Source organism: Epargyreus clarus, unplaced genomic scaffold (assembly GCF_041222505.1).
Source record: "Epargyreus clarus isolate Ecla_fem2 unplaced genomic scaffold, WU_Ecla_fem_2.2 ptg000003l, whole genome shotgun sequence".
Lineage (NCBI taxonomy): Eukaryota > Metazoa > Arthropoda > Insecta > Lepidoptera > Hesperiidae > Epargyreus > Epargyreus clarus.
In genome coordinates, this window is record NW_027332211.1 from 12,334,036 (window position 1) to 12,340,831 (window position 6,796).

The following is a 6,796-nucleotide window of genomic DNA, read 5'->3' on the forward strand; positions in this document are numbered from 1 at the left end:
ATTACACAATTTGATGAGGCTGCCTTTTGGACCTACGTACATATAGTATAACGAATATACAGTCATAGTTCCACACTAGGATTCCTGTATCGTGGGTGTGATTGACGCAAAATACAATACACACAACATAATACGCGCAATACAATACAGAAAAGATATCTAAATTCATAATTTACTTATCTGCCTGGCCGAGGATCGAACCCGGAACCCATTGCGTGTCGGACCGGTATGTTGACAGCTCCGATAGCAGGTCGTATAGTGAATCATCACTCCGAATAAAAGGCAAGTTTCCAAACTTAGAAATAACAAAACACATGCATCGTAAACCTCTTACAAAGTCTAAGATATATTCAATAATATAGATATTAAAACAGATATATTTTAAGATTAAGTCTAAAAATTGTAAGTGTCTATCTATTGCGGCTTAAGAGATGAGCCCTTTGACAGTCGGATGGATAGCAAGGCTTAGTAATAGGATTCAGTGTGTACTCTTTGGGCACGGAAATGACAACTCATGTGGCGGACCGGTCAATGTAGTGGCCTAAACCTCAGAACGTTCCTGGTTCAATCCCGAGCTACGCAGACTTAATTAATAAATTAGATTTCTGGGTCTAGGTTTTGTGTGGCAATATAACTATATCAATCATATTCCTAAAATAAAATTATAATTATTCCTTGATTTAAATTATATTCGTTGCTAAATATATTATGTAAGTAACAGTCGCCCTTTAAATACAGGCTTTTAGTCTTAACGATGTAGAGCCTACATAATTCTGATGCTATCGAGTTGTATTTGACATCCATTAACAAGTAAACACCGTAGCCTTACCATAACTGTTTTATATATTAAATACGCATTCAAAATTCACATTTTATTTTAGCTTTAAGATACATTTATTTTACGTGTAATATAAAGTACTGTCCATATTAACCATTATCACCATACCAAAATAAAAGAATAAAAAAATAAACCAAAAAAATATGTATAACATGTAACATGTTAGTTATAAAAGTTTGATGTTTTAAAAATCTGTTACCACAACAAAAATGTAACAGGTAATTAAATTCAGAATAAGAGCATACTATTAATGAAATATTTATCAAAATAATGAGTAACTTTAGAATACACACATTTAACGTGTGTAACTTTGGAATGTAATCCTAAAAAGCATTAAAATAAAATAATAACAAACAAAAGTTATTGAAACATCTCGTCGATCAAACATTAACCGATCATCTTGTAAACACAGTTCTCAACTTAAAAATCAAACACATAAGACGCTTAAATTAAATAGACTCTTAGCTTCTTTCAATTTCGTGATATTGCTTTATTAATATTTAGTAGGCATTTTACTCAAGATAGCTTGTATAAAATGTTTGAGTTGTGTCGAATACTTTTAATGCCCAGACGACTGGATTATTGCAATTTTAACCTTATAATCGGAGAGACGACCGCGGAATTATTACGCCCATCTATTTTTACATAAACAATTTAGAGTACCTAGCTATGAATATAATTCCTTTTAAGTTCGATCTAAACTTACAGATACAGTTGTGATTATTGATAACTCTGCTAAGTTACTTAATATCGCAAGCATAAAAATCGTTATATTGTAAGTATCCTCTGAGGTGCTCAACTGTAACCTTTACATAATAAAGAGGTGAATCGGTATACGGAACATGACCTTAGCAGACCCACTATCCAAGTAACCTGATTATAAGTAAGCATTGTAATGCAGAAAATATTATTATACACCTACTACTATGTGCATGAAGATTGATAAAGTTTTAAGACGTAATGCGCCATCGATTTAAGTAAAATTAATATAAAATCATTAAAAGACAACACTTTAAACGTATTACTTCCAAGCGCATAGCAATAATACATATATCTCACGTTTCTTGACAAAATAGCATGAAAGAGATGTACAAAGAGTAGTGATATCACCAAAACAAAAGCCAAAAGGAAATAAAATAAGTGACAAAACGAGATCGATAGAGGAATGAGTCATCGCCCAAGTTCTATTCATACAGTATGTTTATATTTACAAAGAACCACAATACCTAAAATATAAAAAAATATGCATACATAAGCGCTCACATAATTTTTGTGCACACGTCATTAACTCTAAATACGACTCTTAGCACAATAATGCGTATAAAGAGGTGCATCGGTATTAAAGTAGTGGTATACTACTATAGTGATACCTCAATTCATACGATATAATATTTATATTTCTAAACTATCGAAATGTTTGGCGTCTTAACAAAAATAAAAAATAGCATACATATTATTTTTTGCACGCGGCAATACCTCCAAATACGGCTCTTAGCACAATAGCGTATATAAAGAGGTGGATCGGTATAAAGAGTTGTGGCGTAGCGCGCCCTCTATCCGGATGCGGTCTTTACATACAAAAGACCGAATTGCCTTCTCTGATTGAATTATGTCCCTCCTTTTCCGCCTTCGATGGGTCACGGCTTTTGTGCGATATTTATGTAAAGCTAGTCTGGATATAATGCTCCATTATTCACGCCTGAAATAGGAATGAGTAAACGCGATCTTGCAAATGTAAGTCGTCATTTCCTCATCCAACTTCAATGTTGATAATGTATGAAACTTATTGCTACATCCCGAAATTCTTGCATGGTAATTATTGAAACGGGAAGTGAGCATGCGATTTCTGTAAACAAGTGCTTAGTAAGAATTTCAGTGGATGTGACAAAATGATTTGCACTATTTGGTAATAAGGGTTACATGAATAAATGTAAAATTACTTAATACAAATGAAACTTTCTTGAAATCTACTTAATTTAGAGTAATCGACATTTGTTGATGGTAATCCATTGAGGTTACTACTAGGGCACCACCGTCACACATTTTCTGCCTATTAACAGCAGTGTTAGGCGCTGCTGTGTTCCGTTTTAAAGGGTGTGGTAAGGGAGACGGATTTTTCCGAGGCGTTCCAGCTTAGTCATCAAGGGTAGCGGCGCATTTGTGGCCGACCTCAAGTAGGAATATCTAATCCTATCTGGGGTTGATTACAGATGTACATGGGCGGCAGTAGCCACTTACCATCAGGTGGGCTGCATGCTCGTCTGCTACTCCTATATTATATTTAAAAAATAAAAGCGTATTAAAAACAACCACCGTTACACATTTTCTGCCTATTAACAGCAGTATTCAGCGCTATTGTGTTCCGCTTTGAAGATATATACTCTTCCGAGGCATTCGAACATAATCCCCAAGGGTAACACAGTTGTCGCCAACCTCAAATCATATGGCGTTGATTATGAACGGGTAAAGATGCTTATGAGCGGCAGATACCACTTACTTTCAAATGAAATTCATGCTACTTTGCTCCCTTAAAATACAAAAAGCCTTGTATTGTATTTTTATAAAACTGATAGAGTAAGCTAAGTTGTGGGCCATCTAATAGTGAGCGGACGCCGTAGTCATAGTACGTATCATTGCCTACCCTAACTACAGGTATATTTCAAATCAGAATACTGCGACGCTTGGGTTCGTTCCAGCACCTCTAAACATAGTTTCTATTCCAAGTAAAATGGTATAATCAGAAAAATCTAACTTATTATTATCATTCTTCATTAATGTTTATACAAAATTCCATTAGGATAAATAACCTATTTTGGTTTTAATGACCTATAACTAAATCAGACTAAGATATATAGCTTTACAAATGGAATCTTGTATAGAAAGATTTGTTGTCTTAGCAATCAAATCTCATGTTAGAGCTTTTAGGTATTCAAAACTCATATAAGGACAGGGTCCTAAGATTACCTGTTTAATAAATCGAGAAATATCCATCGGACAGGATGTAGGCGCACAACATTTTTGGTTGTGACCAAATTTTATATAAAATAACCTAACCGCTATAAATGATATGGCGATTGGAATGCTTGATGGGTCGAGTCGTGATGTCTTTGTTGTTTGATTACCGTATTAAAACTTTACAACCAATTATACACTGACTGAACCAAATTCATACACTTTTTAGGGTTCCGTACCTAAAGGGTAAAAATATCATATTACTAAGACTTCGCTGTCTGTCTGTCTGTCCGTCTGTCAAAGGGCTATATCACCGGAACCGTAATAGATAGACGATTTTTTTACAGAGGATGCAGAACCAACCGACATTTGTCGGCATTTTTCGATCTAACTGTTAAGCCGTACTAGGAAGACGGTTGAAATTTTTACAATCCGTTTACTACTATAACTGGTGTTATAATAAATACAAATAAGAACCATAAAACATATTTTAACATAGTTATTTTAATGTTATTATACGTTGTTTACGTATCATTCATCATCACCCTAACGCCATCTATTTTTGTGTCATATAAGTAATGTTGAAAATAATAAAAGGAATAAAAATAAGTAAAAAATAATGAACATTTGGTGGTACGGAAGCCTTCATGTGCGAGTTCGACTCGTACTTGGCGATTTTTTTATCAAACTCGTGCCTACAGATTATATGGTGCATTCCGAGAAATAAAACACATAGGTGCCTACGTAACACAGATATAATTTTCGATGTAATTGATTAATATTGATATAATAATGCGGTTTTATCAACCTTCCGGGTTAATATTTTATTGCGTTCTATTAAAGTTTAACGTTAATGTTTTTTGTTTAAATTTTTAACTAATTGAACGGAAATTATCACAACAAAACGATTGCATTAGCGTTAATTATTCGAGATTATGTATCTAATAGGTATATCATTTATGTACTTATAGAACTTTAAAAACTTGTTGTTTCGTGATATTTCCGACTACCCACCTAGCCTGTAAGTTCGAAATGTTTAAAATAAAATGATAACACGTAGGTAAGTAAATTTAATAAAACCCGATAAAAGACACTTATTAAACCATGTTTTGAGGATTATCAACTTGTACAAACCTATATCCAGTTATAATATTGTTTACAGGTTTCACAAATAATACAGCAGTGGATTGCGTCAATCTCGTTTTGAGGGCAGCAACTTGCATTGTTTCTATTGTCGACGAAAATCGGAATCAAAGGCGTAGACACAAAAATTGAAAAATCTCAATGAAAGAAGGGGAAACGAACTCGTCAGCAATGTGTCGACCGGGAGCCAATTGAATTTCAAAGCTGACAAGCCTCACCGCGAAATTTATTCAAAGAATAAATCTGAAAATTTGTAGATCTAAGGCATAGAGGCAAAGTGGTGCCGACGCGTCAACACAAAGGAATTTCTAAATTTCACGATTTCCGACTCGAGTGTTTGTGTTTATATGAGAGGGTAAGGGGTCTAAGGGTTGGGGCTTGAGGCGTAACGAATGACAAACGAGTGCAAAACTGCAGGCGGTAGCGACAAGCAGTGACGTCACATAGCCTCGGGGCCAGGCTAGTGTTTCAATAGTTATTGTCTATGACTAAGCGACAAGTTAAGTCTACAATATAATTTATTTACTTGCTCATAATCTGATAACTCTACTTAGATATTCTCTAACGTTACGACATAAGAGTTGTAATGAAGGTGAACCTGAAATAGCTTATATACTATATGATTTCTCTCGAGATACATAAAAGCAATAATTTTATATTACACTACATATACAGACATTTTAGCATAGGTACATAATGTTCTTATTATTCCAACGGGTAGTCGTCGATCGAAAAGTATGAACCAAATTCTCAAAGTTAAATATTGCCGTACAAGCAACTGTAGGCGCTTTATAGTAATACGAATACAATATAAGGATTTGTTTAAGCTATCAGGCAATATCATTGGTTTTTTTTTAGCAAAAAGATACCTACATAACAATTAGACAAAACAATAACATAAACGTAATTATTTCACTTTATGTTTAAATCGGAAAAAAATGAACTAGAATATTTGATTGAACATTTGAAGAAAGAAATGGGTAATATTAAAAATAGATGTACTGTCAAACTGTAATAGAATTTTATAGCCGAGAACAATTAGGCTAATAAATTCAAGCTCTGGACATAATTATGTCGGGAGCTTAAAAATTAGGGAACACACGTACTTAAAAATATTGTCTCTATCTTTAGCATATTGCGCCTTGTATAACATTAAAAGCAAAATTCATTTCATGTAAATAATCTTTCTATTGTATTTCGAAACTTTACTTTTGAGGGAAGTACTTCACGTTTAAGGTAACTTAAGTTTCTGAGTATCGATGTATGTATGTATGTTTTAAAACAATTATTTCATATATGATTTATCCTTACATTACACTCTTTGGCAAAAAGACGTAACAAATATGTATTATTGTAAGTTACACAATTACATATGTAGTTACTGTAGGCAATGTTACTGTTAATGTAATTAGAATTATTCAAAGATTTACTATTTATAGCATTTTTTGGTAATACCCTATCCAAGCAAAATTACTTTAAAATAAAGCTACATAGTTTAGGTACGCTTGTATTGTTAAAGTTTGAGATGGGTGAATTTATGCTTGTCTTATTTCATTGTGGAGTCGGAAGAAGAAAATAATTAATTTAACTACAAACTTCTTGTTACGTTCTTGTACTTCTGCTATTTTAATAAGATCCTAACTTGAAAGTTATAACTATTTATAACTCATTCAGTTATTTTTTTATGAAATATGATTTATAATTTAAAATGTATTATACAACTAATTTTATTTTCTAGTATTTGTTGTTATTCCATTAAAGAATTTATATTTCTTTAGATAATAAATTTAGCGCCTGTTGTAATTTTCAGTATATTTCACACGACGTTACAATTAATGTTGCAATCAAGTTTTGGCAGGCTTC